The sequence below is a fragment of the Strigops habroptila genome, chromosome 3 (assembly GCF_004027225.2).
Source record: "Strigops habroptila isolate Jane chromosome 3, bStrHab1.2.pri, whole genome shotgun sequence".
In the NCBI taxonomy this organism is placed as follows: Eukaryota; Metazoa; Chordata; class Aves; order Psittaciformes; family Psittacidae; genus Strigops; species Strigops habroptila.
In genome coordinates this window covers 27,094,143-27,110,315 of record NC_044279.2, presented here as the reverse complement: position 1 = coordinate 27,110,315, position 16,173 = coordinate 27,094,143, and the positions used below count along the sequence as shown (strand labels likewise).

The following is a 16,173-nucleotide window of genomic DNA, read 5'->3' as shown; positions in this document are numbered from 1 at the left end:
CGATGGATGCATGAAATGTAGAGTTGCCTGAAAGGTGTTGAAGTTGAGGACAATAAGGATTATTTGCCCAGGGAGACAGACAGACCTACTCTTCATGTGCTTGGCCAATGTGCTGGGAGAGATCTTTGTTGGATTGGCAAAAGGAACACAGCAGCAGACATTGGAATTAGAATTCTTGTTGCACCAAGTGATGATGAGGGGATCTGTGATATGGTGCAGTATCTCCCCATACCTTAAAAAAAAAAAAAAAAGAAAAAAAAGAGAGAACTTCATGCAGATATCAATAGTTTTCTTCCTTATTTCTGTATTTTATGTCCTGTCAACAGAGAAGTTGACTAGTTAATTCTGAATGAGGGAAAAGCTACAGAAGACCCTCTACATAAGCTCCTAGAGGCATAAATATTATTTATAGCACTTCATTCTTATTTAACAGAGAGAAGTAAGTGCTAATAAATGGTCAAAATAAAGAGATTAGAAATGTGATTTAGCACAGTCAGGGATGATGGTTATTCATCAGAAATAATACTTATTCATTCTTTTTCTATTTATTTTTCTTCATTTTTCATTGACATAGTTGCCTAAGAAGCTGTTTTGATATTGATAGTTCAGGGAGGAGCAAATGCATACACTAAGGACTTGGATGAGTTTCTGCTATCTGAATTTGCTAGAGATTACATTATACAGCACGGTAGCTCAGGACAAGCTGATCTCATTTCACAGCCTATTTCCCTATGCTCCCTAAATGCTGATTTACCGAGAATGAAATGCATATACACATACACTGGAGCATATAGTAAAGCTGTGCTAAACATTTTCCATGTAACTTCCAGCTGGCAACATTTTGCCAGAAAGCCTGGTACTTAGAAATGATAAATAAATAAAACAAACAGAAACTTGTGTTGTAATAAGGAGACAATGGAACAGCTGCGGGGCATGGAGCAAATTCAACTTAAGTTGTTGTGGACACAGTGGCTGGATTTTACCCACGAGATATTAACAACATTCAGATTCCCAAGGGGAAGACTGTGGAGTGGGAAGAAGGGATCTCATTGGGAGGTCTCTTAGCACATTTGGAAAAATAAACACAGAAATGACGAAAAATAATATTTAATCAGCAAAATCAGCATATGCTCTCCTCCTGCAGTATGTTGAAAAAACATGAACTTGTCTTGGGAAGCAAAAATAATGAACAGAGCTTTGTTTTGTTTTATTTTGTTTAGAGGGAGAATAAGAAGAAGATGGAGGGGAGCTGGAGCTTGAGAAGGCAAACTGTGTAACAACAACCACCAAGTGAAGGAAGGAGAAACAGTGAAGGTAAGGAAAGCAAGAGCAAAGAGGGTGTATCAAGTGTGCTTCTAATGGGTGCTACCCATTAAAAGAAAAGAAAACACCTCCAATCTTCTTTAATTATATTTGTAAAGGCAAAAGTAACACATAGCACAAATGCTTCTGTCATGAAAACATTTTCAGTTCAAGCAAAATTTGAGAGCAGTTCCTTAGCACCAGTAGTGGTGACTACAAGTGCAATAACAAAAGCTACAGTAGGTGGAACATTTATGTCTGTTTTTCTTTACCATATGTGGGCTGTCTTCTACTTATAGTAGTGTACATTGATTGTTCTTTGCTGAACATGTTATAGCAATAGCCCACTGAGACTTGTTTTATTGGTGTCCCCTTATTATCGAAGGCCAAATCCTGAGTTTGTTTCTCATACAAGGTAGTTCTATATATTAAGGATGAACACCCTGATATATATATTTGTGCACCCATGTTTGGAAATGACCTTAGAATTGTGTAAAGACCAGTGGCAGTGGTGAAACTGGAAACTAGGGATCCAACTTATAAACAGTATACATGGTATATAAGTGTATATACAGTGGGTAGATCAGGTTCCTTTATGTTGATTTCCTGTTACCCAACTGGTAGTCAGAACTTTCTGAGTTAGAAACTGTAGTAGTTTAAGGAAAATAAAACCAGGTCACATTAATCTGTACTTTCTTATGTTTTCACTCAAATGCATGAAGAAGGCTAAGCAAGAATTTCTGACATAACTGTCACTCTGAATTTGGCTTGACTGGGTTTCATGATCAAATGACTTCACTTGCTTGGTATGTGTTCCTTTGCCTTTTACATCCTTGATATCCTAGTTTATACACGTGCACACGCTGACTTCCTCCAGGACACCACAACCCGTCCTGATAATTGCACTGCTAAAGCTACCTGCTGTGTTAAAGGTCAGCAGAAAGGCCTTAGCAGTGAAGTGGCACTTGCCTATCAAAATGCAAAATACTGGGGTGAAAGAAGTAAAACTCAACTATTATACGTTACAAAACTAGAGACATTCAAAGTCAAGTGTATCATTCTCATGTTCCAATACCCAGAGAAGAATGTCACAGCATGACTCCATCTTCATGATGGAAACTGAAGCAAGAATGAAAAATAATGCAAAGTTATCTCCTTTTTGTTAAAATCTATTGCAATCTTGTGTTCTTCCTCTGTTATTGCACTGAAATAAAGACATCTTAATCCCAGGGTACAATTGAGAGGAGCCCTGATCTAATAATTGCAAAACCTCCTGATCTGATATTTTAGAACTCAGAGTACTTGTCATTTATGAATATTCATACAGACTACTAAAAGAATTATATTCTGTCTGCAGTTACAGACAGGAAAAGAAGATGGTAAATTCTAAGGAGAAAGTAGTATTTTATAGAACACTTTTGAAATATTAAGGACATCCACACCAAAATTCTTGTAGGAAAATGGTTCAAGGGAGGTATATGGAACAGTGATAACACTGTCATGGAACACATCTTTTAGAGACAAAAAAATCACAGGAATTCATCTCCAGTCTTAGAAAAACTGTAATTCTTCAATAATGATAATATTTATGTTTCTATTACATTCAGGAGTATCCATGCTGGTCTGGTAAGGCATTGAACACAAAAGGTTAACACAAACTTTGCAAAAGAAACTAGGAAGCCAAGCTAAACACAAATTTTATCTTAATGGATGTTTTTAACAGAAGAAGGAATTTATCTCCTGAAAGACTACTCTAAGGTTTACAAATAAGGATAGTTGAAAATGTGAAATATTTTATACTTATATGTGTCCCTTCCTTTACAATTAAGTAAACTACAGAACAACTTGATGGTAAAATACTAAATGTATAAAAAGATTATTTTCAAGTGCTTTCTGACGAGTCAGCACATACATATAAAACGGCCTACTCTCAGCCTAGCAAGAAATTAACTTGTTCCAGTGGCAGGTGTACTAACCCAAGCAGATACTCAACATGTTTGTTGGTTTGGAAGACTGTCTTTCATCTGAAGTGGAAGACTTCTTTCATCTACAGTATTCCCTGAAGAAATGAAAGTGGCCTTTTATGAGTTCTTCTATTAATAAACATCTTAAAAGTAGAGATAAAGTAGGGTTGAGACCTCTAAAACCAGAGGTTAATGGTAACTTACTTGCTACCTTGCTGCTGCTGAAAAGAAGGCGACAGTGGCTCCCCTTCTCTCTCACCTCTCTTCCCACTTTTCCTTCCTCTCCCTCCACACCCCCCAGCAAGACAGTTGTCCCTCCCTTGCAGCAGCTCTGATGATTCATTAGATTTTTTTTTTTCCCCTTCTCATTAACACTTCAGAAACTCACTCAGCTGATCTAACTGCTTTGCTTCTGCCATTTTAAGGAATTAGTTGCTTATGATGAAGTCTGGCAGGCTCCATAGCCAGCAGAATTTTGTAGACTAGAACTCTGTAGTTGTTGGTAGGAGGCAGGAGCTTTGTTTTCTGGTAACGCATAGATGTTAACTCAGCTCTCTGCATCTCATGGGACTGTATTCCAAGACTGGAGCTCTTTTTCCTAATTGATGGGGGTTTTTTCAGACATGAAGAGTCAGACTTAATAATAAAAATACTTATTGATGTGTTGGTTGTGTGTGATAGGAGAAAACAGACCAAACTGTCAGAACAATAGTTTCTTTCCAAAACCCTTTATGAAAACTGATTTTTTAATGAAAAATATTTAATGACCTCAAATCAAAATAACCATTTACAACTCTCCTTTCACCAAAATGGGAAAGGAAAAATAAGTGTTTTATGTGACTCAAAACTTCCCTTTTGTTTCAGGTGTTTTCACATGTAGAGCAGGTGAAGGAAACTATAGATTATCGGTGCTTCAGCTCTGACCCCTGCCCAGGGGACTCTGGAGGCACTACACCTGCCTCTGCTCTACATACCCTTGCTTGCAGTCTATGAAGCAGAATGGCCAGAGCACACTCAGGCTCTTTGACAGTGTTCTACTTTGTATGCATAACACTCTCTTCTTTTACTGACTAAATGAAATCAGACTCCGTCATACCACCACTCCAGGCCAGTTCTATTCAGTTGGTACAATCTTTCTAAAAGGTAGGTAGACCATCAGAAGATGTAGATGTCTGCCTGCTTAGCTAAGTCTACAGGCTGAATTGCTGAGTTTTCTAGACTTCTGCAGATGGAGGATGCAACTCATCTTCCTCTCAGGTAAACATCTTAAAAATTATTTAAAATATTATATATATATAGATAAAATATAGCTGTAAAGGAAGAAATGTTATAAACTTGATGGTTAATCAAGACAGTCCAAGTGTCTTGGAAGAAACTCTTAGGAATTTTGTGGATGAGCTGAAGTATGAGAAGAAATATTTCTGGCTCTCTCACTGAGAGTAACAGTTTCCATTTCTGAAATGATGTATGTAGACCTTTACCTGTGTTTTCAGTCCCTGCTACTTATTATACTTGATAGTTTATTCAATTTCAGTATGTTTTCCATCTTCTGCCTGGATCTCATTCCAACAGAACAGCTTCAATTTAAGGAATTTTATTTCCATCCTTCACCTGATGATCTGTGATTGCCAAAGGAATGTTTCTGATTATTTGTCTGGAGTTTTCCTAAAAGTATCCATGCTGAGGTTGCTTTCGTGCTGGTGCTTGACAGATCCCATCCCCCAGACTCCACTTTCCCTGGGACGCCGACTTGATGATGCCCACTTGGAGTACTGTATACAGTTCTGGTGTCCTCAACAAAAGAAGGACATCAAGCTGTGGGAGTAAGTCCAGAGGAGGGCCATGAGGATGATAAGGGGGCTGGAGCACCTCCCGTATGAAGACAGGCTGAGAAAGTTGGGGCTGTTCAGCCTGGAGAAGAGAAGGCTGCGTGGAGACCTCCTAGCAGCCTTCCAATATCTGCAGGGGGCCTACAAGGATGCTGGAGAGGGACCCTTCATCAAGGACTGTAGTGATAGGACAAGGAGTAATGGCTTCAAACAGGGGAAGTTTAAATTAGACATAAGGAAGAAGTTCTTTACTGTGAGGATGGTGAGGCACTGGAACAGGTTGCCCGAAGAAGTGGTGAATGCTCCACCCCTGCCAGTATTCAAGGCCAGGTTGGACAGAGCCTTGGGTGACATGGTCTAGTGTGCGGCATCCCTGCCCTTGGCAGGGGGGTTGGAACTAGATGATCTTAAGTTCCTTTCCAACCCTAACTATTCTATGATTCTGTGATTCTATGTTCAAAGAGAGCAAAATTTTCCTTTGGGGAGCCTAGAAATGCTTGAGTCTATGTCAGACAAGTGTGTCTTCATGCACCAGGTGCTGAGAATCATATCCCATCTTGAGTTAAACCCATGAAAACTTATTAAAATCAATGGAAATGCACAGGGAGAAGTGAATAAGTAGCATTTAGCTCAGAAATGTTGGACTCTCATCTGTTGGCTTAATAATCTATTGATAGAGTCATCCTGTGTTCCAAAGCATGCCAACACTTCCTATAACATGTTGTGATTGTGCTGTGCTTTCAGAAAAGGTGGGTCGTGTGTTTAAAAATGACATTTCCTTTACCATTCTGCCTAAATTGTGGATAATGTTTTAATAAATGGTATTTTTAAAAAGAAATATATTATTTGATAAAATTATTACTCAAACTGAATTCCATCAAATTGTCACAGTTGTTACGTGCTTAAAAAGCCTCTGCTCCTCTATTATTAAGTGGTAAAAGATTATAATTTGATAAAAATGGATACTAAAATGACTGATTTTAAAAAGTATGTTTCAATAAAATTCAGCATGAAAATTCAAAGCAAAATGTAAAAAAAAAAGATTTTCTTTATTATTTTAAATCTACACATTTAAAAATATTTCAGCGAACAAATGAATGTTGTAACAGAAGGTACATCACATGTACTACATACTCCTCAGTTTCCAGCACTCTCTTGTTCACTTATAAGATGATTCATCAGTCTGTACTTATACACTATATACTTCTTTACTATAACAGATATGGCATTTACACTGTAAATGATTATGTAAGTGCAAAGGAGGTTGTGGTAGTGTAAGCTAAGTTTTAATACTTTGCAAACTCTCTTAGTCACGAGCATGAGTTTTGGGGGCATATAGCTCCATCCCTTGAAGATCCTTTTTTGCAGTCATATTGCAGAACTGTGCTTTTTTAGCACAGCTCGTAAATATATTAGCTGATTTTTCCTTGACACAAAAATAACTATAATGACCACTCTTTTTTTAACTCATAGTAAGATGATCATGAAAACTACAAGAGTTATTTTTTTCTTGTTCAGTTTAAAATAAAAATCAAACAATAAGAAACTAATGATCAGGCATTCAAAAGAGAATGGTCTGAAAACTGGAGGATAAAAAGCTCTGAAGGAGTTTAAAAATGAAGGACCCGAACTTGTAATGAAAGAAAAGTTTGCTTACTTATTAAATCAGCAATGTCGTCAATTGAATAGGAAATAGAAATGAACCAAAGTAAACTACAGAAAAGAAGAAATTAAAAGAACAGCCTAGGAATAACCCAAAGATATCAGAGATGGTAATGATTTCTTAAATACTTGGTAAAATAACAGAAACCAAGAATAAACCTATAAAAAGCAGACCCTGAATATTTGGATTTGTTCCTGGTATGGTAAGATCACTTCTATTAAATAAACAAACAAAAAAAAAACCCCAAACCACAAAAGAAGACGGTGGGCATTGGTTTGATGCTGAGATGGGTCTGGTCCTTGTGCCAGGTATCATTCATGCATCCAGGACAGAATTAGTGACTCAGAGGATCACTTTGAGTTTTCATTTGGCATTTGGTGTTTGTGCAGGAATTTGTGAGTGCTTCAGTATGCTAGTTATAGTGGCAGCTTGAATAAGAAGGATCCTGCTACAAAACAAAATGTCAGGAGTAACTGATTAGGGGAGTGAGTTACTGTAGCTTGGACTGCCGCATCATTGCTACAATACTAGCTCCAGAACTATCATCACAGAAACATAACACACTTTTTTCTTCACCCAGTTCCCCTCAATAGTTATCATCTACACAGAAATTCACCATCTTTAGCCTTTAGAGCAACCTAAAGGCTAAAGATGATGTTCTAACCTTGAAAATGGTGTCTGGTCTCTTTGGTAAGGACTTTACTTGTAAACGATTTCTTGCCTGGTTTTACAGTAGTATTTATTTATGACTTCTTTCTATCAAGGCTCTCTAAACTTTGCCTGTAATATACTCTGTCACAGTTTCACATAAAACCGTCTACCAGAAGGGATTGACATTAGTTATGAGAGAGAGTAGTGGCAGCTCTTTAGACATATAACTACTGTGCCATTTTGATGTAATTCAGTTTAAATTTCAAACATTTCTATTTAACATAATCAAGTGGTATGAAATCTTCTTTTAAAATGGCAAGTATACAGTACTAGCTCAATTGGCACTTAGCAATGGTCCTTTTACAATATGCACAATAGCTTCCAGCAGGGAGTTTTTTAAGGACCATCCTTTGAGAGCACAAACTCACACACGTACAATCAGGAGACATCAAGGTTCTATCTCCAGCTCCCCTTGAGATGTTATTTAGCTAATGCATAAATGTTACAGCTAAGCTGTTAGCCTGAAAAATAGAACAAGCAGTTTTGTGCAGGTACACCTTTTCTTTTTTCATTCCAAGATATCTTCATATTATAATTTTACATAAAGTAACGCCTAGATTTCTATGCGATTTCTACTCAATAGGTGGATTTCAACATTTAAATGCAGTGCTGCAGTCAAGTGTCCTTCCTTGAATACTGTATTATATAGTGGTAAAGCACCGCTGAGTGGGTATATAGCTGCAGTCATTACTGGATATTCTCTAGTTAAAGTATTGCTGGAAAGATATAGCTCTATCACAGTCTGCCATCACCAGTAAATATGCTCCGAGCATAGCTGGCTTATATCCAATGAAAAGAAAAGATCTGGCCCTGCAGCTAGCTTTCCTCGAGAGAGTCAAATCCTGGCAAACAAGATCTTTGTCTCAAGTGCAAACCTCCCATACTTGTTGGTTGTCTTCCAAAAACTGTGCTGAACCATATAATAAGTTCAAATTTCATTAAGCCCAGGAGCAGAGGGAGTTTCTAGCATGCTACTAAAATCATGGCATAATGTTCTGAACCGGATGATTGCATTATAATCTCATTCCAGTTAGGATCTTCTTTTCCTAATAGAAGGCTTTTAAATCCAAGATAAGAAAGTAAGAGGGGCTCCAACACTGAAGTCTGCAGCAGTGTTACTAAATATATTACTTAGACGTCATGCAGATGGAAAGTGATGATGACACTGATATTACTGTAGTAATGTTGTCTTGTGTGTAAGGTTTCAGTACTGGCTTTAATTCTGTTCATATGGAAAACTGCAACGGCGACATGGTAACACCATGGTGACAGCCCAGAGGACTACCTCTGCCTGATGCTAAATATATATTTTCTTTAACTGATAAGAAAAATGACTTTTTAGTAAGAAGCCTTGATGACATACTGATGGGCAGATCATTCAACTGATTTTCTTCCAGTCAAACGTTTATAATGTAAGCACCTCAGAATAAAATACAGTAGAAGAAAGAAAGAGAAAATGGGCATGTATTTTTAGACAGTATGAAAAAAGGTAAGGTGAGAGTATGTTGTATACTTGGAACAATGAATTAGCAGTATAATGGACTCTAAAAGGTACTCTTCACTAGTGCCTAACTGTGAAATCCATGGAAAAGCCTGGAAATCCATGAAAGCAGGAATAAATTCTGGTTTACTTTTTAATATTTTTTAAATAATAAACTAATGTAGATATGAATTAATGAAAAGAACTTGTGAAATCATGTTGGATTTTTGCTGGTTCATTCGGGGCAGGGGGAAAAGAGAATTTTTCTGTCAAAACATTTGCTTAGACTTGTTCTAACTATAGTGTTTTGATTTGTTCATTTTGAAATGACATTTCAAATTTCAATATACTTTTGTTTAATAAAGCAAACTTGAAAAATTCTCTAAACAAAACTGAATATTTGATGGTTTAGATTATGTTTAAAAACCTGCAAAAGCCATTGAAACTTACACTGTTTCTGTTTTGCATCAAGCTAATACATTTTCTCTAAATTTTTTGTTCAGACAGTGAATCAAAGAATCAGTGATGCACACATCTCTGACTATAAAATACAATTATAGGCTTCAGCTGAATTAGGATCCTCTCCTTGATCTGATCTTTCAAAAATGTCTGTGTTCTAAATTGGCATGGCTTGCCCGCTGAATAACACAGCAGAAAACTTTTGTTTGTTTGTTTTAATTCTACCGGCAAGCTATCACACTCTAGGGATTGGTGATCATCTAAAACATTTCAGGCTGGCCCATTCTGACTATTCAGGCACAGGAACAGCTGATGTTAGAGACAATTTTTTGTATGGCTATCCTGAAGCCCAAAGCAAAACTTCCATTCTTGACTTCCAGGCTCTGATTTGAAGTATAGTGCTGGAACATGAAGGCAACATGTCTGGTCCCCAGAATCAAACGGTTTATACAGGGTCTTTATTTAAAAGATTGATGATGCGAGCATACATGACTCATGAGAAATTTTGATGTTTGATAGCAGCTCACTGGCACACCAGTTTGGGAGTGGTTGTCTCTTCCCATAGATGTCACCTGTATAGGCACAGCAAAAAGCACCACATTATGGTACAAGAGTAGAACATCACTTCTAAACTTCTGTTAAGTATTTTCTTTCAGCCACTCCGGTTGCCTGGATAAAGTGTAGCTGGTAAAGTCTGCTGGAGAATTCACTTGCCACAAGACCTAGTATTTTATTTTTACTTTTTGTCTTTGGGGTGTTTTAAAGTACCTTTTTTTGCTTCAAAATCCAAAGTGGAGCAGTCTACAAAAATTGGTGACAAGTAGCAGATTTTCCTTTTTTTTTTTTTTTTTTTAACAGAATAATTTTGTAATTACAGCCAGTTAAAAAAACCCCACCCTCTATAACTAGCTCCAAATTAATTCTTGGCTATTCTATAGCTAGAAAAGGCCTAACTAATCTTAAACTATTAAAAAAATCATCTGGGCAGACAACCATGTCTGCCAAGTTTTAGGTGGATAGGATCCAGGGTGGCTGAGACATTAAATGCAAAAACTCAGTTCTTACAGTTGAAATGCCAAGCTACAACACCAGGACCTTGATGCTATAACTTTTAAGCGAGCTAAGTGGTGTAATACTGTACATAATTATTTCACTCATGAGCAAAAAGGCCTATTACTCATAAGCAGAGCTTTAAGTAAGTTATAAGGGCTATTTCTTCAGAAACATATGCCAATCATTTGACCAAAAAAGATTGGGCTTTACAGTTAAATGTCACTGTTTTTCAGACTTGCTGCCTAGTGCAAATCAACAGATCTTGAAAGTCTGTTGGTTATGGCCTCAAGAGGTCCTACATAACTTATATTTATTTACATTAAATCCGTTAGGGCAATGAAGGCTAAATAAAGCATATCTCACTTCATCTCTTTTTTTTCTTTATTTCAGTCTTTATCTTGGTTATATGCAGTACAGTACCTGACAGAGTACCAAGGGCTAAAACTCAGCTTTCTCTGATGTTGGTGTACTAGCAGCTTAAAGAGCAGTTTTCCTGCCAATTTAAACTTTTACTTTTTAATGAAGAATTTAAAACAGAAAAGTTAAGCATTCCTTGGGTTTGCTCTTTAGTAGGAAGTAAGTTTGAATTGGCACTATGATTGCTAAAGCTCTTCTTATTGAACCCAAACTAGAAATTCTGTTTAAATCCTTGTAGTCGTCTAAGAACATAAAATACCAAAGGAGCAATAAACAAAATAATAAAAAAAAAAATCTAAACAAATATATTTTACAATTTAGATTTTGGAGAAACAAGCTCCCCTTTCATTTCTTATTTATTAATTTTAAGTAAAATCTTTCAGGCCTAACTCGTAAGAGAAATTCCCTTTGAGGGTGACCTCAAATCTCTCTCAAAATATACAGCAACATAAAATATACACAGAACATTTTATTCCTATACCCGTGCCATCACAGGAAGATTATTTCCAGTCTCTGAAATAACATTGCGGACTTCTGGGGTTTTCTGTATATTTTATTTTGAGGAGCTCCAGAAGCTTTCCTTAGGTGTAATAGATCTCCATGAGCTGGCTCTCAGAAAGGGAAGAGGAGGCTCGAGAGACTTAGTAATGTACTAGGGCAACATGTAAAGAAACTTGTCTTCCTTTGCCTCTCCTTCTATATATACTCTGAGTTTTCTGTTGATGGATTTGGGCCAAATGACCAAAATAGTCCATGGGGCAGGACCGTCATGCACAGTTGTGATCTTGCAGTTGCTGTTCCTAGCTGCAGACAACTGTGTGACTATTCTGGGGCCTTTACAAAATCTGTAGTGTTATCTGGCCATGGATCACATATGGTGTTGCCTACTGCAAATGAGACAGCCAGCTACTGTCCTAGCTAGTAAACAGCTTGGTCCAGCTGCAAGAAGAGATACGTGAGGCTGTGCTTATCTTAAGGCATTGGGCTTTGTCATATTCCAGACAACACCAGGTTCCCAGAAACTGAGCTACCTTGCCTCCAACAGGACTTAGATGCTATAGTACCTTGAGAATCAGGGCTATTACAGCTCTTCAGAGCTTAAATTAAAACACATGCTTATGTACTTAACTGGCCTTGATGATATTAGTCATATTGTCTATGAATAGGCTTATCTTTAAAGGCATTAAACTTTTATAGCTCTCATTTCTTTCTGTTACAGGTGCTCTGCGTTTCAGAGAATACTTGCTCAACTGTTTATTCCCCTCCATTAGATGATGAACTGGTGATATGGCAACACTGAAACCATGTCTGCAAAACATTTGGAGATTTTGAGGAACAAGGTTGAAGAAAACTGAGAAATATTACTACTTTATATTTACTTTTCCAGAATTTATGAATTTTTTCGATACCTCTGCTAGTGAAGGTTTAACTGTGTTTTCTCTGGTCCCACACACTTTTTTGTGGGAAACCTTGCAGTTCATGGAAAAAAAAAAAAGAGAACATCACTGGAACTGCAACATAACTGCAGAAGCATCTGCACTAACCTAGAAAATCATCCACACTTCCATCAGAGCTTAGTCTTCATTGAAGCTATGGCTCATAATTAACAACTATCAGCTGCTGTGATTACCAGATATTTTGAATTAAAACTGTATTCAGGTTGATTTTCAGGTCGTGTGTTATCAGATACTTGTGTTGAAATGGCTGTTCAGACAAGCTTTCAGAAACAAAGCATTGTACAGCACAAGGTACAGTTCCTTATGCTCCAAGAAGATGGAGAAGCAATCAAGTTTCATGAGATAGAGTGGAACTGACTTACTTGGATTGAATAGGAGTTTTGACTCCCTAGATGTCGTGAGAGTCAAACACAATGAATTGCCTGAAGAAGTGCTGGAGAATTTGCCTGAAATTGGTTCTTCAAAGAAACTGTAAATAAAGCTGTGGGGTCATATTTAGAGGACAATGGACTTATGATGAACCAGCCATATGAGGGCCTCTTCTAAGCACGCAACCGCATACCAAGAAGAAGATAAGAGGAAGAAAACATCTGCAGTAGGATACATGGGAGGAACACCAGGAACTAGATGAACCAATAAGGACACTTACCGAGCAGCGTGATTGCCTCGTGCCAAAGGGCTTTTACCAATCAAAAGGCGCGTGACCGCATGTAGGGATAGAAAACTCTGTATATAAAGGGATAGTGAGAACAATAAAGCAGCTTCTGCTTGATTCACTTTGAATTGTGTAGAGTCCGTTGTCATCTCTCCTCATAAAGCTTTATGCAGCGTATCTTCTATGAACAGTTAAGAGGTCTTCCTCCCTTCAGGGTCACCATGCTATCAGGAGAACAAAGGGGTGGCCATTTTCAGGGTAAGAATATAGCAACTTTTTTTTCAGGAATGAGCACTAAGCACAATCAGCACCCTTGAGAATGAGGCTGAAGGCCCCAAACCTTCACAGATGGTGCCTTCACAGAACATGACTCTACATGTAAACCCCTGAGATCTACATGAATATGCAACCAGATACCATCAGATATCAGTTCTATTTTGGTTGAAAAGGGACCTTCCCGCAAACACATGCAGAAATGTGTTGCTACTCCACAAAGAACCCCTTCTCTGCTTAAGTTCTGCACTGAAATTTCTTTTTACCTGTGGATGAATTAAGCATAAGGCTGGTCATTCAATATGGACTATGAACTCAATGTTCAAAACCAAGACAAACAGTACAGGAATGGGATGAAATATTTATTGAAGCATTTTTGTCAGCCAAAGCCAGGTAATATATGTATTACAGATTTACTCCACAAGGGAATAACATTGTGTACTTCAGATCACCGCAGGAAAAAAAAAAAAAAGAAAATTAATAAAAATATTTCTGCATTAAAAGTGATTTTATTGCTGTTTAATTTTCTAACCCAAATGACATCCAAAACCTTCCAAGATAAGCAAGTCTCCAAAATGTCTTCTCTCCTGAAATCTTCATGTGCATCTAGCATTTCTCTAAACTCTGGTGATGAAAGAAAAAAGAGAAACCAGCTGACATTTGAAGTTCATCTCCCTCATCATGAGCTGCATGGACAACTTTGGTTAGCTTGGCTGCTTCCTCTTTAATCCATGGGAAAACTAAGCTTGGCTAACCTTTCACTCAGTGTGGTTTGTTACCTCTTCCTTTTCCATGCTGGCTCAACTTTCATGGCTGACATGTTAAATAATCTGGCGGAGCCTGTGTTAGTCCCTCACAAATCTGCACAGGAGGAAAGAAAGGGAACAAAAAGGTAACGGTAAAACAGCCACAAATGCTGGTGTCTGTGGCTATAGATTCACGGAGCAGGTGGCTTATGCAATGGAAGCCTTTGTGTTTTCTCATGCACATGATTTGCTGGCACATGACTAAACTCTGAGTGCAGACACATGGCTCCAGAGACATTTGCTCAGTTTATGGGGTGAAGGAAAAAAGCCGAATATATATTTCAGAACATATTAGATATTTCTGAAATACTTGATGGTACATATACTGTGTGTTTAGTACATGCACTATGTCTCAAAGTACTCATGCATGGATATTTACTTTTATTATTTATAGACCAGTTACAACACCAAGCCCACTTCCAGACATCAAGAATAAACCTATATTTCACAGCTATTTTTATAACTGATAGTAAATCTTGTAGATGGTGTGAGTACTGTGAAAGTTATCTGACCTTGAGCAAAAAGAAACCCCACAGGAAGACTTCTATCTCAGAAAGCATCGTGGTTGCTTATTTGCAGCCAGGGACAGTTTGGATCTACCATAGGTTCCTTTTTAAAATGAAAGAACACGCATGCTTAACCCAAAAAATCTCAAAGCCAAAAGTACTTTCCTTCACAGTGGATTGAGCTAGGTGTGGGGCCAGCAGTTTTTGGAAAAGGCTTCATTGCTGTTCTCCAAGAAATGTACACATCAGCATTAAACAGCCACATCCGACTAAAAGACCTACACCAGGAAGAACACCAGTACTATATTCTGCACCTTGCACCACATCATATGCTTGCACTGCCCAAATATGTTCCACATGGCTGTCTTTCCTTTGTGCCAATGACTCCTAAGGAGCCAGAAGACTGCCAGTAAAAAAGAAGCAAGTTAGGAGTACTAGAGACTAACAGATGTTAAAGTTGGGAAAAAACATCACAATCATCTATGGTATTCAGCCCACACAAAACAAGGAATATTCCCAAGGCTATCTGTATGGTGTCAATGTACACTTGCAAAAATTATAGAGACATAAATATTTTTCAAGTAATTGGCACCTGGAACAATACCTCTCTAGAGTAGACAGAGGCTGTGCCTGAACGGTTATGTATAATAGGCCTGCCTTAGTCTCTAAAGGCAATGTGATGTCATGTCCATGTGCCTGAATCTTCTTCCTCCCAAAACAGGGTGCCCACATGGCATATGGCAGGTACAGCTCCTGAAAGACAACGTCCTGAACCTGTGCATTGTCTGAGGGTGATGGTGGGCAACAGAGTGTGAGCAGTCTGGCCACTAATGGTCCAAGCACTCTGATCTGCTTATCTTACAAGCATGAGTTCAATGAGATAGACTATGTTGTATGAGAAACACAGCAGAACTAATGTTTTTTGACAAACTTTAAAGTTTAGCTTTTTATAGGAACAGTCTCAACATAAATGGGAGTTTTGGATGAATGATGTCTAGGCTATACATTATGCAAGGAAAACGCTAAAGCTTGAGTGAATATTTTGGTTTCAACTCCCATCATGTTATCTTGGGATAGTGACTTTCATGGTTCAACAGAAACCGTGTGTCTGTGTGTCAGTGTGCAACGTTTATTCAGATATCGTGATCACTGATTTCTAAGTAATGTCTGCTGTGAGGGACATTCATTCTAATCATGTAGTAGTCCACTGGCTGTGTAAGTACTGGTCAGAGCAAGGTTAAAAAACGACAGATGGGGGTGGGCAGAAAGGCAACTATTACAAGAATTCTTTACTGACCTCCACTGTAGTAGTATGCTGAGGCTTTAGAGGGTTACCTTGGCCACTTGTGGGATATTGAGTACAAAGTACTATCCCCTATCTTGATAGAAAAGTCTTCTATTTTTCTATCAAAAAAAGCTCTAGCTTTAACAATATAAGAACATAAGACTTTCTATGCATCAGAATGAATAGCCATGTAATCCAGGATTCCTCCTCTGAAAATAACTAGACAGGAACTTTCAAAAAAATATCCACAAGCAGGGAATAGACAGAGTGATAATGATTTTGGAACCTCTTCCTTGTTTAGCAACTCATGGTT

At 37.8% G+C, this 16,173-nt stretch overlaps 1 long non-coding RNA gene across 2 annotated transcripts in view; it reads left to right on the top strand.

Annotated features, from left to right (window-relative positions):
• The window catches only part of LOC115605774, a 34,581-nt gene extending 18,947 nt beyond the window's left edge, over positions 1-15,634 (top strand). For both annotated transcript variants that reach the window (XR_003990716.1, XR_003990715.1), the window contains 2 exons: positions 1,221-1,314; positions 12,098-15,634. This is a non-coding gene — a long non-coding RNA (uncharacterized LOC115605774). The remainder of the gene's footprint in view (positions 1-1,220; positions 1,315-12,097) is intronic.
• Positions 15,635-16,173: the final 539 nt, after the last annotated feature.